General features: G+C 45.7%; 1 protein-coding gene and 1 long non-coding RNA gene across 2 annotated transcripts in view; one reads left to right on the plus strand and one right to left on the minus strand.

Moving 5' to 3' along the window:
* Positions 1-218: 218 nt before the first annotated feature.
* Positions 219-2,367, minus strand: LOC120233097. Its single transcript, XR_005528716.1, has 2 exons — positions 1,993-2,367; positions 219-1,874 (listed from the first exon to the last, which is right to left on the minus strand). It is a non-coding gene; the product is annotated as an uncharacterized LOC120233097 (long non-coding RNA).
* Positions 2,368-2,613: 246 nt separating this feature from the next.
* The window catches only part of LOC120233109 (interleukin 1 receptor accessory protein), a 122,820-nt gene continuing 104,348 nt past the window's right edge, over positions 2,614-21,085 (plus strand). The window contains exon 1 of the mRNA XM_039234219.1: positions 2,614-2,750. The gene's annotated coding sequence lies outside the window, so the exon portion shown is untranslated. The remainder of the gene's footprint in view (positions 2,751-21,085) is intronic.

Genomic DNA, 21,085 nt, shown 5'->3' on the forward strand with positions numbered 1-21,085 from the left:
TAGGTCAAGTAAGATGAAGACAGAATTAAACATTGAATTTGACGAAGAGGGAGGTCATTAGATACCTTGAGTATGAAGTGTTAGGGCCCAAACTCTGACTGGATTGGGTTCAAGGGACTAGCAATAATCTGAGGCATACGAGTAAAGATAATCTGAGAAAAAAGGTAAGGGGTAGTAGCAGAGGGAAGAAGAAGGTCATGCATTCCCAAATACTTCCATCAATTTCAGAATATTTTATTGGGCATGTCCTCGACACCCAACACTGTTAGGTACTGACACTAATGAGTTTGCAGCTTCATTCATTCATTCATTCATGGGACAACTGTTCACTGAATACCTAGTATGTGAGTTCGGAAACATTTTTTCTTAGTTCTTACAATAAACTTTTTAACATTAAATCAAATTGAAAAAGGAAACACTCTCGTAATGCAAATACATTAACACTTCCCACATTTCTTTCAATTACTGTCCATGTGTTTCCATGGCTTTTACATGAACTTATTAATGATATTGTAAACACTTTTCTTTGTAGACATAGGTTTATAATATTTTAATTTGATGGCAGCTATTTTATTTTGTGAATACATAGCATTACTTACTTTATCATTTTCGTTCCCAAACATTTATGTTGTCTTCAAATCACAATATATGATGCAATGATTATTTGTAAATTTGTCAACTTCATTAAGCTAGGAGTAGTCCCTCACAGGTCAGGACTATAGGTGGCTCAATTTAGAACCCCCAGCATGTGCCTGGCACACAGTCCTGACTTCTAGGAAGCACGTGAGACTATATAATGGAGCGCCTAACAACCGGAAGACTGACTGCCTCAGCCCTCAATTACAACGTCTCTAGATCTCATCAAAAAGTTGGAGATAATAATAGTACCCTACTGGTCATGAGAATTAAATAAGCAAAGTGCCTGCTATATTGTAAGCACCTATATAAGTGCTTGATGAGGGTACTCTAAAAGAAAAACAGTCCCTGTCCTGTACATGTTTAAGGAATAAATAATAAAGCAAGGAACAGTTTTATTTTTGCTTCATACAGGTAATTTAAAAAATTCTCTTGGATTATTTGCTATTGGGCCCAGAAATGATGTTGTAAGCACAGAGGATGTTATCAGGTATCCAGAGATAAATAATCGTTCCTCGGGATTAATTTTCATAAATGGTATCAGCAAACGCAAGAACATGGACATTTCTACAGCTTCCATTCTACGGTTATTTTGCCTTGGGGAGGAAGCTCCCCGAAGGCAGGGGCGCAGTCTGAGTTTTGCAGACTTGGCCGTCTCTGGCAGTTAGCGGTGCAGACATCGCCACCGGCTACTTCCACCCGATAGTTCACGCAGGCCCTTTCCTTCTTTGCCTTCTTTCTCTCTCTGGATTTCGATTTCTTGGAAAAATACACAACGTACCTCATGGAGATGCTGCGTTGATGACATGGTATTTGTAAAAAGGCACCAGGTGTACCGAGCACCTGGCCGTCAGGAGGCATCAGTAACTCACACACTTGTCCCAACATTTCTTACGTTTGCCTTATTTGCCTTCTTTCTCTCTCTGGATTTCGATTTCTTGGACATTAATAAGATTCCATTAGGTACTTCTAAATGAGGAAGACAAAAGAATCAAGGAGGTGGTGGAGGGCAAGGCCTGTGTGACGAGACCAGGGAACGCGGTAGAGTCTGGAGGTGTCAGAACCGGGTCAGGTGATCACAGGGGCCCGCCAGTCAGGAAGAAATCGTGATGGACTACCAACAGAAGGTTCTTGAACATAAAAGTTGACTTAATGAAAATCATTATAAAGCCTCTTAGGATGATTATCCAGACTACCGTCTAGAATGGGGGCGAGTGCTTGAGGTCTCTGGCAGGAACCTGGAGAAACGGGAATGAAGGAAGGGGAAGTAATGTTCGTGAGATTATCTCCCTCTGAAACTATTATTTCGTTCATTCACTTACTTATTCGTTCAACACACACGTATCAGGGGCTTACTTTGTGCCAGGCGCTGTGCTAGACACGGACTATCCACCAGTGGAACACACGGACTCAGTCCCGCCGTCGTGACCGGCTGCGGTTCCCACGATTGTCACCCGTGGCGGGGCAAGGCCCCCGGAACGCCGAGGCGCCGCGCATCTTCCTGTCGCACCCCGCGCCTGGCACAGGGTGGGCGCGCGCACTTCCCGCGGCCGGAATGGATTCGCGGCCCTGACGCGGCAGGATGGCTCAGCACACGGACCCGGGGGGGAAAAGGCAGGGTGGCATCGGTGTCGCCTGCGAAGACGAGGGGCCTGCCACGCGCGCAGGTGCGCGTCTGTGCGGACGGTGGGGGCGTCGGTCTCCGCGCGCCCGGCCGCCGGCCCAGCCGGGGACCCGCGCGCCCCAGCCGGTCCCGGGCGGCGCGGCCCCGCGGCCGCCCGCAGCCCGGCCCCTCCTCGCCGCGGGCGGAGCTGCCGTCGGTGCCGCCCCGCGGCCGCCCCTCGGCGGAGCCCCGAGCGCCGGGGGCCGGCGAGCCGGGGCTGCGGGCGGAGCCCGAGCCGCGCGGCGGCGGCCAATCGCGCCGCGCCGGGGGAGGAGCCCCGAAGGGGGAAAAAGAAAGTGCGGCGGAAAGTAAGAGGCTCATTGGGGGAAGACTGCCCGGATCCGGGGTCCCCGGGCTCCGCTTGGGCCGGACGCGCCGAAAAGCAGCAGTGCTGGGCGGCCCCGCGCCCTTCCCCACCGGCTCGCCGTGCGCGCTCTGCTCCCCAAGAAAGGTGAGTCTCTTGCTGTCTGCGGGGCTGGGAGGAATCACCTACCCGCATCTCGGGGTGGACGGGCTTCTGCAGACCATCTCTTCAACCCTCCTATTTTCCAGAAGGACAAACTGAGGCACAGAGCGAGGCAGCGGCTGGGATGGGTCACACAGCTGGTGAAGTGCTGGGGCCAGGACTCGAACCCGTCTTTGCCTTGTGCAGATTTAGATACCGCAGTTGGGGGACGGCTGCGCGTTGCTGCACCCCCCCCCCTCCCGCCCCAGCCCTCTGAGGGATCCACCCTGGCGTACCCCCCCTCCTGGGCTTCTCCAGGGCGCTGCTGTGAGCGCTGAGGGGCGAAGAGGCGGCGCGCCCCCCGGAGGGTACCCCGCCGCCCCCAGCGCGGAGCCGTGACCGCGGGGGAAAGGCGGCTTCGCTCGGTCTCCCCTGACCTGCTTTCTCAGAAGGATGCCCAGCCAGGTTGTCTGGCAGGCTCCTGGGGAGGCGGTGCCTTGGGGTGGCACTCGCAGCTGGACGAGGCTGGTGGCCCTGGAGCGGTGGGAAGCCCCTCGTTTAGGAAACGCCGGCTTCACGGAGCCATGGCCCCCGTCACTTCGGAGTGCTGGGACGGAACGAGGAAGCCGAGCGAAAGAGAAAAATCGCGAACGTAAAAGCAAACTTCTGCCGTTTCCTTTAAGAGCCAGTCCCCAGGCTGTCTTTCCTCCACCTCCGGTTGTGAAATTGAGGTCCGCCGCGCCTCTCTTGAAGCGCCTTTGCTGCTCGGCTTCCCGGATCCAGGGTTAGCCACCGGCCCAACTGAAGGACTACCTGGTGGTTTTGACTCCAGCTCTGCCCGGTGTTAGCTGTGTGAACTTGGTCGGGAAAGTCACCCTGTCCTTCGGGTACTCAGTGCTCCCCCCCCCCCCCCCCCCCCCCCCCCCACCAGCCGCAACATGGAGATTGTAATGATCACAATGAGCCCTGAGGTTTCTAGGGAAGATGCAATGGGATCATTCAAATAGCAGGTCTGGCCCAGTGCCTGGCGTGGCACCTGGTTAGTTTGAGATTGATGGCTGCCATTGTAAATATTGTTAGACAGTAACCCAGGAGACAGAGGGTTTTCAGAAAGGAGGTGATTTCATCCTACCTTATGGGGATTTTTTTTTTTTTTTTTTTTTGATCTGTATACTATTGTGGTGTTTTCTTCTTTGGAGTTTGAACAGCTCCTTCATAGAAAGTGCTTTCTGAGTGCTGTTTCCATGTAACTTTGATCACGGATGCTTGACTTGGAATATAAAATTAATGTTTCCCAGTGATGCCACCACCCCTAGATTTTAGGCCAAGCCTCAGGTCTGTGAAGCTGTGATCTGAGGCAGCCTTTATTGGCAAAGAGGGTCTGGAATTTGATAAAAAGTAGGAAGACAGGAGAAGTTACAGACTGTTGTGAGCCTTGTGTCCCCGATGTCTTAGGTCAGACAGGCAACTTTGTGTTTTCTTTACCGCAGGAAAACAACAACACAATTCTCATGTGTTTCTTTTTGACTCTGTGGTGGCGCTGCCAAATTCAGTCCCTCTGGACACAAACTTGCCTTATTCAAACAGAAACACTACACATGCCTCCTCTCGTCTTCCTTGATTATTGGTATTTTAAAATGAAGTAGCTCCTCATACATCCCCACCATGCTCATGAAAATTGATTTTATTCTGATCGACTTCTTCCAGTTATTTACTATCATCTCCTGGCTATGCCTTAAGTCCCTGAACTGAGCCGCTCAGCATTTATAGTCGACTGCCTGCTTCCCGGCCCCTCCGATGTGCGGGGGCGCCGGGCGGGGGGGGGGGGGGGGGGGCTGATGAGTGCATAGGTGGGAGTGTGATGCATCTTGAGGGCAGGGTAGAACCTGGTGGTGCCCCTGGAGATGCCTCCCACACCAAGTGTTTGCAGAGGATGGGATCACTTGCTTCTGGCAGCCTGTTCCGTGTGCCTGCATTGTGATGAGCTGGCCAGAATATATCTGAACGCGTGCCTGAGAAACCGGTGACTTGTGGGCAAAAGGAAAATGTTAAAAATAAGGTCAGAACAAGGGGATGGAAGGGAGATTGGAAGATAATTTCTTCTGGTTCTGGTTCCTTAAAGAAAGAATACCGAGTTATACCTTTTCTCCTTATGCAGATTACTTGTGACAAAAATCATACACACATATAGAGAGAACTTAAAAATTTCCCAGGCATATTCCATATATATGATCTTTCTTGCTACTTGCTATAGCCCTGAGGGAAGGACGTAGCAGGCATATTAATAGTAGAAGGAGCTTAGGTTTTGTGGTCAGATTCGAATTTCAGTTCTAATTCCTCTGTAGCTAGGTAATACTGAGCAATTTATTTCACCATGTAGAGCTTTCATTTTGTCCAGTTCTAAACTGGAAAAGAAAGTGCTTACCCCCAAGGGCTTGTGTGAGGGTAAAATTAAACAGAGTAATGTAAAGTAGATGTAGTGAGTAGGTGCTCATTAAACAATATCTCTTCTTAGCTGGTCTCAGTTTTACTGAGAAAGAGACTGAAGGCGACTCAGAGAGATGAGAGGTGGCTAGAGTCACGTGGTTCTTAAGTTTCAGCCCTGGACACACAGTTCACACCTAGTGACTTCTAGCTAAGGGCTTTCCCCGTCACATGCCGTCACGTCTTCAATGAGTCCTTTAAGGATTTACTTCAGTTAAGTGACCTTACTTGACTGGTGATTGCAAGGTATCCTTTCTGTCCCAAAAGGGAAATTTCCTTGCTGAGGGAACAATCCGTCAACATGCTCTGTAGAAGTTGGGGTGGGGGGTTGGCCAGCTCTCAGGAGAGGAGGTTAGAAAGCCCCGATCTCTAAGGCAACCTGCCTACCCTCCCGTGTTTGATGTAATGTACCTTCCCGTCCTAGGAAGCAGGGTACTGTGAAGACATGCTACGTTTTCTTCCTGTTCTCAGTGGTTTCCTCCTTCTGTCATCCTTGTGCTAATTCACAGGGTAGTAAGAAGATTGAGGAACAAATGTCATGAGTGACCATAGCGTTCTTCACTTCTGTCACCAATCCTGTGGGTGCAGGATGGAAGAGAGGACAGCACGCCCAGGCGGCATTTGCAGAAAAGACCGCTCACTGCTTGGGGGCGGGTGCCGATCACTGGTCTGGAGCCTCCGTCCTCCCCGTGGAAACTGATGGCCGCAGGCTTATGTAGGGAAATGAACAGATCTGTTTCTGGCCCAGGCAATGGGGCCATTTATCCGTTGAGACTCCCCACGGGCCATCGGGTTTCTCTGCTCTGCAGCAAGCAGACAGGCTTGCAAATGCAGTTCTGGGAGAAATGTTTTCTCCTCGCTTTTGGCATTTGGAAGCATATAGTTTGCTTTTGCCAAAAGGTGGCCAGTTAGCGTCATCTTACCTGGCACTGTTCGGAAAGCAGGCTATGGCTGGAGGAAATCAGGGGAGGAGGCAGAAGAAAAAGAAAGAAAAAAAGAAAGAAAGGTTATCTCGGGCATACACACAGTTTCATTTGTTGCTCAACTTTGTCAGGCGTCTGCTAGTGACACAGATGTAGGACCTGGTGAGTCACTGTCGCCTTGCCCGTGAAATATGAAAGAGGGCCACCTACTGAGCTCTGCCCAGTTTGGAAATTGTTCTGCAGGAGAAATAAAAGGCCCGACGAACAGGCAAGTTACAGAACATTTGGCATCTGATATTTTGGAGGATTAATTCAGGTTAGCTACTCATTTGCTCCGGATTTTTTTTTTTTCCTTTTTTAAAAAGTAAGGATGTACTGATGGGGTTGTCGCACGGGCAGTTGGAGCCGTGTGGAGTGGCCCAGTCCGACGGGTGCAGGGGGCAAGGTACAGTATTAAGATGAGCCTCCGTCTCCTGAGCTGGGGAGTAGGACACTGATGCCTGCCCAGAAGCTGGGGTCTTGCTCGCAGCACCTCAGTCACAGGAGGCCTTTAATAAACACGGATTCTTTCTTCTGCCATTAATTCTTTCAATGTATTCATCTGTTAAAATGTGAAAATCAAGGGGCGCCTGGGTGGCTCAGTCGGTGAAGCGTCCAACTTCGGCTCAGGTCATGATCTCACAGTTTGTGGGTTCGAGCCCCGCGTCGGGGTCTGTGCAGACAGCTCAGAGCCCGGAGCCTCCTTTGCACTCTGTCTCCCTCTCGTTCTCCCTGCCCCTCTCCCGCTCTCGTTCTCTCTCTGAAAAATAAGTAAACATTAAAAAAATTTTTAAAAAATGTGAAACTCAAAGTTTAACAGCTGCTCTTCCCTGAACTCCATCATGGATTATACTGAGTCTTACAGACATCATCTCATTCAATTTTTGCAATGATCCTGGGTATTTTTGGATGCAACTAAGGTTCAGAAAGGTTAAGTAGGTGAGAAAGACCTGAGATGATGTGGTCTCTGGATGAGAACTGAGAGCCCGGGTTAGGACTGTTTACCCACCTGTCCCCATTCTGCCATTCTGATCCTGGTATTACTTTGCCTGCTACTGAGAAGGCTCTGCCTCTGGGCCTCAAATGTGAGCGAGCTGTACGGGATGATCCCCAAGTTCCTTCTGCAACACGTTGTTATTTTTTTTAACTTTCAACTCTGAAATTTTGTCTCTGTATCTCTTTGTGAAAGTCGAGGCTAGAAGGGGCAAAGGGAATAAGAGAAAATGCCCTTATGTTTTGTATGAAGAGATCTATTTTCGGGTCAAACAGAGGAGGGCAAAGGAAATCAGCATTCATTGGTGTGTGCACTTCTGTCATTTCACTTAAGCATGAAAATAACTCTAGGGTATATATTATTGTCTGCCTTTTACAGATGAAAGAACTGAGGCTCAGAGAGACTTACGGACTTGCTCAAGGTGATCCAATGACTAAGAATTAGAACTCGTATGTGCCTGAGTGTAAAGCCATTTGGTCTACTATACCGCCATGTTTGCTAGATCCCAGCATAAAATCGGAGGACTTGTAGGGCTAGATCTAGGAATGTCCCCTCCTTGTGTCCCCACACCCTACCACCTCAGCAGCCATCTCCTCTCCACCTCTTTCCTTCTACAGTGCTGCTCGAATCCTTTCTTGCTCCTTCCTAGTCATTGGGATCCCTTTAAATGCTTTACCATCTTCTTTCTGTCTCTTCTGTCATCTTATTTATTTGTTTGTCTGTACTCTGAGCCAGTAATTTGTCCCTTTGTGTTCTTGTGCAACTCCCTGATTAGCACCTAACCAACCAAAGCACGTAGCACAGTGCCTTGTATATAAAAGGTGCAGAGTTAAGTGAATGATGGCTTCATACTGTGTCAAGTAGGCCCAGCATTAGTTTTCTAGTTTTCTCATGCTTTGTTATATTATTAAGTATGTCAAAGGCCATCTCTACAGACTAACAAGGTGACTTTCATATGGTCACAGAAAATCGGAAAAATGCTAAGGAGTCACAGAGTCTAAAAAGGTTGGACATTGGGGCACCTGGGTGGCTCAGTCAGTTGAGCATCTGACTGTGGGTTTCAGCTCAGGTCATGATCCCAGGGTCATGGGATGGAGCCTCACCTGCGGAGCCTGCTTGGGATTCTCTCTCTGTCTCTCTCTCTCCGCCCTTCTCCCTCACTCACACGTTTTCCCTCCTCTCTAAAATTAAAAAATAGATAAATAAATAAAAGAAGGTTCAATATCACTGGCTCAGTGATGGAAACAGGACATTTTCATCCTAATGATAAAAGGTGTTTTGCTGCAAACACAGGGAAGGGAAGGAAGTGCTTGCTTGCATATATTGACAGCAAGGTCAGTGTCAAGTGTTGTAAATTAATTAGCTGAAAGAAAGCAGGAAGTTTCCAGGGAAGTGGGCAGCTCCAGCGAACTCTGGTCTCAAGATTTCTAAAAGTAATGAAGAATATGATTCTTACAGCTATTATTTGATATAATTGGAATAAAGACAAGTGACCTTTTATATCTAGCTAATATCTGGGAGATGCCTATGGTTTCTACCTGTCTGGCACATAAGTCCTCATGATTATGCTTGTTTCCTCCTTTTCCAGTCAATGCTAAAGACAACACAAAACGCTGCTATCTGGAAGTGTTCTTTTTTGTAGATAACACAGTTCTTTAAACCAGTTATGGTTAGATGCTATGGTAACCTAAAATTTTGGCTGTGTCGCATTTGTGAGCACTAGCACCAGACCAACCGCCCTGCGTTTGGTTTTGGACAAGTTATTTGGTCTGTCTCTGCTTTATTTTCATCATCTATAAGAGGGAATAATAAAACCCATTTCATCTGGCTTTTGATAGGTGTCTGTCATATGCCATAACACTTGTTAAGAGCCTGGTGCATGGGGATTTTAATATTTATTATGATTAGCAGCTGTAATAATATTCAATTGCATGCCCAAATTGATATTGAAGTAGGAAGTATAACACTTAGGATCAGTCAGTAGTAGTTTTTGTTTATATAGAACGCTAAGTCCTCAGAATGATTGTTATTATATACACCCCTGTATATATTGTTTACAATAATTTGAGGTATGTATTGTTTAAATAATTTGAGGCAATTAAGGCAAATGATGCTAACAACATTTTACATCCTGAGGCTGAGAGGCTAAATATTTGCTAAGGCTACATAGCTAGTGAATGGATCTCAGCTTTCTCACTCCAAGTTATGCGTATATTTTTTCCCTCAATGATTCAGTCCAACAGCCCCACTACTGGTTCATTGCTTTTCCTTCCCAGCGTCCTTTTTCTCACCTCTAAAATGAGGAGTTTGAACAAGATGCTCTCCAAGGTGTGGTGTTCTATGAGTCTGTGCCTGTAGAGTAATGACTTAGAAGATACAATGAAAAGCTAGAAGAACAACCATCTTCTTTCCACAGAGCCCCCCCCCCCACCATGGCATGTGGGGCACCCTAAATCCCAGATACCCAGCAGCCCCCTTGTTCTCAGTGAGGCTCACAACTGAGCGCTGCCCTGGGAGTCAGATCCATAAAGACACCTTCCATGTCCTTCAGGATGGGATTCGGCCACATTCCCATGACCTAGACATTGTCTTGCCCTCAGGATCCAGGTTTGGGGGTGGGAAGAGAAAATAGATGGCTGGGTTATGCACACTGACATTTACTGTTTGGGAAATGAAAAGAGAGCCTTTTTTTTTTTTTTTTTTACATAAAGCAAGTTCTGTATCACCATTAATCACCATAATCTTCTACAAAGAAATAAAGAGATAAAATATTTGGCTTTCATTTGAATTTTAGCATTATGAGTGCATATTTTCTGCTTTCTTCCTTTGAGCTAATTTAGTGCCCATGGAAGAAGCTTGGCTCTCATTGAATAAATATAGGAGTTTTTTCATACATACAGAAATGATGGATGCTGGAGAGTAGAAATACACACTAAATAGCACTTTGCTGGAAGATTGGACTTCGGTTTCCAATTGCAGAATGAAACAATGACAGGGGCTGGGGAGTGAAGGATTAGAATGGATAGTGAAAAGGTGGCTGGCTTTAGTCATTGAACCCTAGATATTGCTTGCTCAGCCTGTGCAGACTTAGTTTCCTCATCTGTGAAATGGAAATTAACATACTCTAGCTATCTCTTAGATAGATACACATAATATCTGTATCTGTACCTGTATCTCTAGGTTTATATATATTACAGAGGTTAAAGTCAGATAAAATGTATTAAGTCCCTAGCACTTAATGCCTGGCACCCATAGGGTCCTCAATAAGTATTCATCCCGCTCCCCATTCAGCACTGCTCTTTGCCCCAAAGCCTCACCCACGTGATGAAATTCACATGAAACTCTGATGGAGAGGGTGGGTATGTTGACTAGATGCTTCTGCTGGTCTAAGGAAATTTTTCCCAGTTGGACAGACAATGGGGATGGTAAGGATAGGAAGTGGATGTGATATTTACCTTAAAATATCTGGAAAGATTTCATGTGGAGGAGAAATTAGACCAGTGAAACATTGTGATGCCTGGACTTTCTACATCTGAATTATATGGACAGCTTGTTAAAGAAGCAGATATGGAGGGCATTTGCACTGAAGTATGAGAACCACTGGATCAGAATTTTCTATACGGAGAGGCAGTATATTGTAGGGGTCTGGAGACTTACAGAGGTTCCTATTCTGGGTGCATTTGTGTAATCTTGGGCAAGTTACTTAACTTCTCCGTGTGAAATGAGATTAACACGGTACATAAGTCATTGGGTTGTTGTGATGACTAAATTAGTTAATACAGATGAAGTTCCCCGGGCAGTAGCTGGCACAAGTAACCACACATTATTTCACTCAGTGTGTGAGCTAGTCTTAAAAGTGCCTTGTAAGACCGTGTATGATTTGCATTGTTTCCCCTCTGACCCAGTCTCTCCGAGAACCACATAGCTAACTTCTCCATCTCCTTGAGGCTTTTGCTCAAATATCTGCTCTGTGAAGCCTATTTGATTGCTTTATATAAAATTACCCCTCATCCTACTTCCCGTCTCCACCCATGCCACTGTCCATCTGACTTACCCACTCTGCTTGCTTTTCATTTTCCATAGCAGTTGTCACTTTTCTCAGCTTCCACATGTGATTTAATTATTTACTTTACTCTGTCTATTGTTTATTGTTTAGTTCACCCCCACTAGACTGTAACATCCTCGAGGGCAGAGACCCTGCTCCCCGCTGTGTTTCGTGAACAGTGCCCGGTAAATAGCAACTACTTAATCCTGAGGAAACTACATGCCTAGATAGGTGTTAGTATAATTATTGGTCCCTAAGGGGTAGAAAGAAAGAGATGGAACTGGACAAGAAAACAAATCGTATTTGTAATATTGAAGTAAGAAACTCGTGCATATGTATATACACACGCACATGTATGCACAAGGACACATAGGCACACATATGCTTATGCACACGCATGCACACGCCCACACACATTTATGCACATATGTGCATGTGCACACACGTACTTGTTTATACACACACACGGTTATGCACATGCATTCACACATGTCTATGTACATGTATGCACACACATTTGTGTACATGCACACACATGCACACACATTTATGCACATGTACGCACACACATGTTTATGCACATGCACACCCACCCACACGTATGTTTATGCACATGCATACACACAGACACATGTATGTTTGTGCACATGCACACATACACACATACTCATCTATACGTCTGTGCACGTGTATGGATACATACACGCACACAGAGTCAAACATTGCTTTGGGAAGCAGAGATGTTGAGGTAATTCTTGGTTGTTAGGAGCGAGAGAGACAGAAGAACAATATGAGTGAACAGATAACAGACAAGCAGCCAGAAGAAATATAAATGATTTCAGGGTAGGAAATAAGGAGGAACTGACATGAAACAGTGACAGCAGCGCCAGAAGGATGTAGAGAAGGGACAGTTTTAAATAGGGTAGTCAGGACGATGTCTCTGAGAAGGTGACATTTGAACTAAGGAAGATGCCCGAGAAGGAGCCAGGCTGGTCTGAGATCATGGCCAAGCGTCCTGGTGAGAGTGGGAGGAGGGCTGGATCTAAGGTCACCGTGTAAGCTGCGGCTGCGTCAGACGTTCAGGCCGCGGGAAGGGGTTGGGATTTTTATGCAAAATTCAGCAGGAAGTCACCTAAAGGACTAAACGTAGGATGCTGACCAGGTTTGACATATTTGGAGCCCCAGAGAGTGAAGGTAAATAGAAGAATTTATTTATAAGACGAGGAGTTAAACTGCTTTGATCTCCTATGAACAGAGGAGGGAGACAGTTGAGTTTCACTGATGTGTCATTCATGGACTTTCCTATTAGAATGTCTCAAAACAAACAAACACACAACACACACACACACACACACACACACAGGTAAAATAGGCAAAATCAGATTCCTTTGCTTTTTCTCAAAAGATATTCGTATTTCCACATGCACTAAGTAGTGGATGGAAATGTGGGTACTGCTGCTCAGCTGAATTCAGCTGGAAATTGTACAGTTCTTGTGTAGGTGTTTTATGTAATCAGTCCCCCAAAACACTGCACCCAGAGCTAGTTTCTTTTAAGATTTTCAATACCAGTTTCGGGAATCTGCTGTCTTGAGGAGTAAGCATATGAATTTAATTCAATGTAGATCAATTTCTTCTTTCTGGATCTACACATCTAAATGGCACCTAACTCTTCAAGAAGTGACTCCTCCATGAAGTCTTCTTCACTGAGATATGCATGTGGAGCCCCATACATGCTTTTAATATAAAAATAGCTTGAAAACATATGCAAGGCACCTTTCAAGTGCTTTACAAATATTAGCTTGTTGAAACCACAGAGTGACTTGATTATTGCTTCACTTTGTGGAGGAGAAACCTAGGCTCAAGATCACAGAGTTAGTGGTTGAGCCAGTATTTGAACTTGGGCAAGCTTAACCACTGTACCATCCTATGTTTTGATTGGAAGTGACCCTGAATATTTGATTCCTCTCATTTGTCCCACTTTATGGTGACTCATAGGAGGAATAGTTCCACAAATGTATTGAATCAGTGAATGAATATGTGACCTCTTCTTCAAGTTGTATTGTTTCTATTAGCATATGATGATAAAGAAAAATGGGTTTTAGAAAGAGACAATCTGGGCAGAGTAATGCCACTCGCTACCTCTGGGATACGGTAAATTTACTTAACATCTTTAAACCTGCGTCCCCTTCTGTGATGTTGGCACAAGAATAAAATCATTGTTAGGATTAAGTATGTACACAAAGTGCTTAGCAAAGTGCCTGGAACATAATTAGTGCTCAGTCCATTTGAGCTATTTTTATTGTTTTTTTTTGAACTAAAATAACCTCCCCAAACATGCTTACACTTACATACTCAGGCAGTTTTTCACTGTGCTTATTTTATTAACTTCCTTCAAAAATCAGAACCAGTGATCCAGTCCTATAATCAGTGATACTAATTTTGTTTCAGGTCCCATTCTGCTCCCTTGCCCTCAGTAGAAGGCCTGTGGGTAGAAGGGCCACTCCTGGGGACTGATATGGAAGCAGAGAGGCTGTAGGACTTCCCTGTCTCTCTCTCTCTTCCAGACATCTGACATACCTGCAGGCAGTACTTCTCACCCTGTCCATCCTTCTCCCCAGCCGGACCTGGCTTGCTGGAAAGTTATTTTGTATTCCGGTGATGGCTCTAGAACATTCCGGGTGGCAAAGGGAAAACAGAAGAAGCCTCAAATTTTACCCTAGATAACCCTTAAAGAGGCTAATTTACAGAGCTTGCTGCAAGTTTAGGACCTCTCGCTAATCATAATCACTAATATTGATGCGATGTTTCTTGTGTGCCAGGAGCCGTGCTGAATGCTTTATTTTTATTATCTCATTCAATCCTACTGCAACCTTGTGTAAATGATAAGTTTTAGTTTGAAACCAGGGGAGAAAATGAAAGAGTGTTATAGTTGCCTCCATATGTGTATCGGAGAGGCTGTGACGATAAAATCAAATACTTCTTCCCTGTGTTTTGCCACGTTTCTCTTCCAAAGCAAATTGTGCAGGGGTGCAGCACCTTTGGTGTCTCCAGGGACCTTCCCTGCAGTGAAAAGATGTTTGGCAGAGAAATGAGGCAAAGGTTGTGTGGCGAAGGCAAGAAGCTTCATTCTAGTTGACAGTTTATTTTGCCCTGGAAGAAACTAGTAGCAATGAACTCAGTCCTCTTTTGTTGATTGCATTTGCTTGCTTCTGTGTAACAAACCAATATGATGCTGACTTCCAGTGACCTTTTTTTTGTTTTTTCTTTATGAGATGTTTAAAAGGTGTAACTTTTATCGTCTCCCATGGCGCAAGTTTGATGATTTGCTTGGAGGAAAGGTCCACACGGACATACACGTGCATGAAAACAGTTCCTGAGTCTTGGTTGACGCTCACTATATATTTGTTGAATGAATGGGAGAAAAAATAAAAACAAACAAACAAACAAACAAACAAACATTTTCAGGGCACCTGGGTGGCGCAGTCAGTTAAACATCAGAGTTTGGCTCAGGTCATGATTTCATGGTTCAAGAGTTTGAACCCTGCGTCGGGCTCTGTGCTGACCGCTCAGAGCCTGGAGCTGGCTTCAGATTCAGTGTCTTGCTCTCTCTCTGCTCCTCCACCGCTTGCTCTCTCTCTCTCTCTTTCTCTCTCTCAAAAATAAACATTAAAAAAATTAAAAAAACGTTTTCTTTTCCTAAGAATGGGAGGTGCTATGGGATTTTTTAAAAAATAGTAAGATTTCAATATATACTTTTTTAAAAAAACTTTTTAGTGAGAGGGCCCATGAGTTAGGGAGAGGGGCAAAGGGAGAGAGAGAGAGAGAGAGCGAGAGCGAGAGAGAGAGAGAGAGAGAGAGAGCGTGCGCATGAGCATGCTCAAGCTGAGCACGGAGCCAGACATGGGACTCTATCCCATGACCCTGGGTCATGACCTGAACTGAAATCAAGAGTCAGGTGCTCAACTGACTGAACTACCCAGGTGCCCCATAACTTTCTTGTAAACGTTTTGTTTTAAAAATAAATTCAGAAGGAGATTATTCTAAGCTACGTGGCATTACTTAATCTTGGTGATTCAGGATGGCTTATTGGAGGGGACTGCAATTCCTTTCAAATTTATTGAGATGAGATCATGTACCCGTGTACTAAATGGCCCTAGACTGGTATACTTTTAAATTTGTGTAATCTGATTTTCATGAATTTTCTGTCCTCTCTCTCTTTCATTGTCTGCTATTTTCTTTTCTTGCTTTCAGCATGTCTTGCTCTAGCAGCTTTCTCCCCTTTCCCCGTATAATTAGCTGTTTCCGCTTTACTATAGACTAGGGAGCGGGCTGCTGAGTTTTGGTAGAGCTGTGTGTACGATAAAAATATACAGGGTTGGATTCGGGTTAGACAGCCTCTTCTATAAGGAAGGAGAAAGAGTGAAGCGGCCCCAGAATAGTCTGCATGTAAGTGAGGCTCTCCCATATACAGTTACCTGTGATATTACAAAGGTAGTATGGTAGCGTGGATACTCCTGCCAGCAGTAAGCATTTTCTGAGAACCTTCTGTAGGCAAGTCACTACTGAGAAATGGAGATTAAAATATAGTTACTCAAACACAACACCTGAAGAACAAGAATTTATAGAACATTTTGAGAGATAAGATATTCACAGAGGTTTGCTATACAACGTGTGTAATATTTGGAATAATAAAATGTAATATAATATTTGGAAGAGTGTAAGAGTATATAAAATAACTAAAAGGTACGTGGAAAGACCTTTTTGTGTTTTTTTTTCCAATTTTTTGTTTAAATTCTAGTTAATTAGTGTAGAGTATAATATTGGTTTCGGGAGTGGGATTTAGTGATTCATCCCTTACATACAACACCCAGTGCTCATCACAATGCCCTTCTTCATGCCCATCACCCGTCTAGCCCACCCCCTGCCCCCCTCCCCTCCAGTTTGCTCTCCATTGTTTGCCACAAACCCTCAGTTTGTTCTCTATCGTTAAGAGTCTCTTAGGGTTTGCTTCTCTCTCTCTATTTGCTTCCCATATGTTCATCTGTTTTGTTTCCTAAATTCCACATATGAGTGAAATCACATGGCATTTGTCTTTCTCTGACTGACTTACTTCGTTTAGCATAATACATTCTGGTTTCATCCATGTCGTTGCAAATGGCAAGGTTTCGTTCTCTTTGGTGGCTGAGTAATAGTCCCCTTTCTGTGTCTTTTAAAAAGACAGCTGTGTCACTCAGGAAGGGGCTTATGAGGACGTGGTGTTTGAAGTGATTCTTGAATTGATGGGCAGGTTTTGGACATAGATTAGTGGGAAGGAACAGTGTATGAGTTCGAGTCCAACCCAGGAGCATAAATGATATGGGTGAATGATGTGGAATATGGGATTTATCATAAGGATTGTATCTACAAGTGGGGGAGAAGCTGGGCAATTAAAGCCTCAAAAGGGAACAGTGGGAGATGAGAAGGAAGTAGAAGACTACTTCTGCCTGTGGTAGGCAGGCAGTCAGGAGAAAAAGCTGGATGCGAAGGGGAAGAGAACAATTTGGACAGCCCTTAACTATCTCTGTACCTAACCTGGCCAATGAGATGGCTTGCGGAAGAAATCGGTGGGCTTAGTTACAGAGCTCCACATCTGCCTGACCTTGGACTTGGAGAGGTTGAAGGGAGAAGTCCATCAGGAGCTGGGGGTGTATTGGGTATGGTTGCTACCCCCTCTTAGATCAGCCGCCAGATCAGCAGTGATGCATGTGAGAGTCAATAGGACCTAGATGGGCCCTCCAAAAGCAAAGGACACTGCTACACTTTCCCCTTCCAAATCTCGTGCACATTTCCCTGTGGCTGCCCCTCACTAAGAACCATGCAGAGAAGGGGATTCCGGAAAGCATAATTCCAGCTGAGCTAAGAGGACACAGTTAAAAACCACGAGTGATACTCCAGATAAAGGGAAGTGAAAACATGAATTTTTTAAAATATTTTATTTATTTCTGAGAGAGAGAGAGAGAGAGAGAGACAGACAGACAGCGTGAGCAGGGAAGGGTCAGAGAGAGAGGGAGACAGAATCTGAAACAGGCTCCAGGCTCTGAGCTGACTGTCAGCACAGAGCCCGACGCGGGGCTCGAACCCACGAACTGTTGAGATCATGACCTGAGCCGAAGTCGGACGCTTCACCGACTGAGCCACCCGGGCACCCCCAAGGGAAGTGAAAACATAAAGTGAAGGAGGGAAGACTTGCCTTGCCTGGGGAGAGACCGGTTAGACTGGGAGATGGTATTTGCGCACCAGGGTCATTAAAGATCATACTTTAAAAAGGTGAGCCAAGGCCATATTGTTGAGGACGTTAAATAGTTGAGGAACTTGCACTCAAACCTGTAAGACAAGAACATTCTTGAACAAGGGAGGGGCATTCTCAGCTCTGTATTTTAGACAGATTGGGTATTCGTTGTCGTAGCATTGGAACCCAGGAAGGGAATAATGAGCCTTCTATTATAATGGTCCAGGCCAAAAAGAGTGCATTCTCTTATTTTCACCTGGGAAAGTGACTCACAGTCATCAAAAGTGATTGTTCAGGACCATTCTGGGAACTAAAAATATTAGTGTACAGTTGCAAGCCAATGTGATTTGACCTATGGCTGATATGCTGACTGTCATGTCCTTCTCACATACTTTGGTAACTGTTCTTTACAAATTCCCCGATGATTCCGCCTCCAGTATGTGAAAAGCAAGAAAAAGTGTATAGATAATTGGAACATTGACTGAAATGAAATTGGCTTAGGTAAGCATGTCAGTATCATTTTGAGAGGAAGATCCTATAAAAATAAATATTATTTAATTCAGCAACGTAATGCTTTTTGGCTTTACTGAGGAGTAATAGGAGTACTCCCTTATGTTTGCCCACGTGCTTAACAATTTGCAAATTACTTAGGTGTCCCTTATCTCGTATGATTTGACGATGACTCCTCAAGGTCAGTTTGGTCTGAATTGGCCTAGGGAGGCAACTGAAGCTCAGAGATTGTGATAAGGAGCAAGTGACCCTTAGCCCTTGATTCAGGGGCCCTCCCTGCACTTCCGTGGATCCAGTGGATGCCTTTCTGTGGCTCATCCCCCCATTTCATGCTATGCACCACTGCTCGATAATCTTGGGGTGCATCTTTGGTTCTTCTGTGTCCCTGTTCTAAATCTGCCCATAGTTTTTGGACTTCATTACTTGTAAGGTCTTGTTCTACCCAGAGGATAGGCTCCCTGGAACCCCAGTGTTACTGATACCTCACTCACCCCCTAGCAGGATTTTTACCGCCTTCTACCAAAGCATAGAACACTAAGCACAGGGTAAAGAGGAAGACCTTCTTTACAAAGTCACACCTAAGCAGATACCTTAGCATCCCCAGGAGATCCATTCATCTTTGAATTCAGTCATTCTGTACATCTTTCCAGTCAGCGTTTGCAAGCACATCCTTCTGGAATGTGTATAAAACATTTCTCCTGGCTTCCCACTTGTTGAAACACAGCAGAGCTCATTCACTTGTCTTGACTTATTTAAAGCAAACACCCCTAATGCTTTATCTCCCGAGATCACAACACCCAACAGCGAGTGAATACAAAGCCTGTAACCTCCATGCAGTGCAGCCCTGAAGTGTTTTGTCCTCTTAGAGGGATCCTGAAGGCATATCAAGTTGCGGTGACAACTTCAGGTGTTGTGCTGTGGGGTGTGTAGGAGTTTTGCAGTTGCATGTAGAGACATGACTCAGGGGAGAAGGCAGAGGCGTATGGAAATCAAGCCTTCCCAGCTGTACTACACCCCTGGCTTTGCTTGCAAATAGGACAGGGAGGGATGTGTCTTGCTTAGAGTTAGTCAAAACTCTTTAATTGGTCTTCTTTTTACTTTTTAAATGTTTATTTCTGAGGGGGGATGGGCAGACAGCACGGGGGATAGAGGATCCCAAGTGGGCTCTGTGCTGACAGCAGAGAGCCCAATATGGGGCTTGAACTCACGAACCGTGAGATCATGAGCTGAGCTGAAGTCAGAAGCTCAACCCACTGAGCCACTCCAGGCACCCTTGTAATTGGTCCTACAAGCTCTGGTCCAGTGTACCTTCCACTGTGGTGCTGCTTCTTTTGCTTTGGTCCTCCGACTTGAGAACTGGCCTCATTTCACCCCGCCAGATATATGGGTGTTCTGCTTTCTGCATTGTTACCCTGTGTAGGGAAGTTAGAATTGAAGGCTAGACTTCTAGTGATAAAGATAAGAAATGATAGCTGAGAAGTCTGAGTGTTTACTATGTGTCAGGCGCTTTCTAATACCATCTCACGTAATCTTCATACCTGATTTCATGAGATGCTTTACTGACCCAACCACCAATGAGGAAATGGAGACTCGGTGTGGTTAAGAAGCGCGCATAGCTGGAGAGGATTTGAGTCCAGGCTGTGAGACTCCAAAGCCCCTGGTGAAACTTTGCTCTTTACTCCACTCTGCCGAGGCATTCGCTCTGTCCCGTGGCCTCATCCGATTTGCCTAGGGGTACATGAGCATCTTGTAACAGATGTTTAGTTACAACACTGATCGGTGTGATAATTCCCTAGAAACCCTACGAGAGTGAGCTAACCCACTGGTCACATTACTTCCTTTTCTTCTTTTTCAATTCCCTTTCAAGCCTGGGTAGCATAGGAGGCGCCTGAGTCCATTGATGCCAGTTTTTCCTGTTTTAATGTTCTTTTCATTTCCTCAGCATCCTTTTCTTACATTTGAGGTTTAGAGAAGCAAATAAGGGAACATGTGCTTCGTAAAAGCCCTGGTCTCCCATTTTGGAAAGTGAGGTCTATGGAGATATGTCAACCCTTCTTCCAAATACCAGAACCACCGGGCAGAATGCCCTCAGGTGTCTGTGGAAGACAGAGAGAGGCTTCTGACGTCCAGAAGACCTCGCCCAGGACAACGAGGTACAAATTCCAAGGGATCAGGGTCCAGTGCAACACAAGTTGACACTTGCTACGGTTCAGGCCATAGGACAAGTAACTTGGTAATGAGTTCGCCATCCTCAGAGACATTTAAAGAGGGACTGCACATCCACTTGGCAAGGATGTTACAGGGATGTGTGAATATTAGAAAATGTCTGCGTCAGAATGATATTTGAGGGCCTTTCCGGCGTTGAGATTCCGTGTGAATTCACTTAGAAACTTCATATCGGGAATAAAGGTTTCCCCTTGTTACAGTGAACACCAACTAGTGATGTCGCCTCCTCCCTCCCCCCCCCCCCCCCCCCCCCCCCCCCCCCCCCCCCCCCCCCCCCCCCCCCCGTGCCTTCCCCATCGAACAACTGCTCAATTTAGGCAGAGGCCTTAGGATGAGGAAGGATGTGGTTCCTTCCCGCTTGGCAGCGCTCCGTGTCAGAATGGAGGACTTGTGTGTGGGTCTGGCACGGATCCGTCGGGCCCTCTCCCCAGCCCGGTCATGTCTGTGACCGGAGCACGTGGGAGGTGCACATCAGTGTCGAAAACCTCCCGCTGGCTGCCAGCTCTGGAATTCTTTTAAATTTCTCTAAATGACTGATGAATGCCCTCCTGCCCAGGGCAGACCTCCCCCAGGAGGGGATGGGGACACACCCTGAAACAAGTGCCCATCAGCCCGGACAAGCATCCCCTGGGAAACATTCCCGATGCACTTGGCAGCATCTGAGAAAGTGTCTTTGAGAGCAGTTTCTTCTTGCTGTTTCAAAGGAGAGCCGCTTGCAGGCCAGGATATCAGGAGTGCAAAGCTCCTTTTCTTTTCTTTTCTTTTTTCTTTTTTCTTTCTTTTTTTGCTTATTTTCTTTCTTTCTTTCTTTCTTTCTTTCTTTCTTTCTTTCTTTCTTTCTTTCTTTCTTTC

This window comes from Hyaena hyaena, unplaced genomic scaffold (genome assembly GCF_003009895.1).
Source record: "Hyaena hyaena isolate Hyena2069 unplaced genomic scaffold, ASM300989v1 scaffold_84, whole genome shotgun sequence".
NCBI lineage: Eukaryota > Metazoa > Chordata > Mammalia > Carnivora > Hyaenidae > Hyaena > Hyaena hyaena.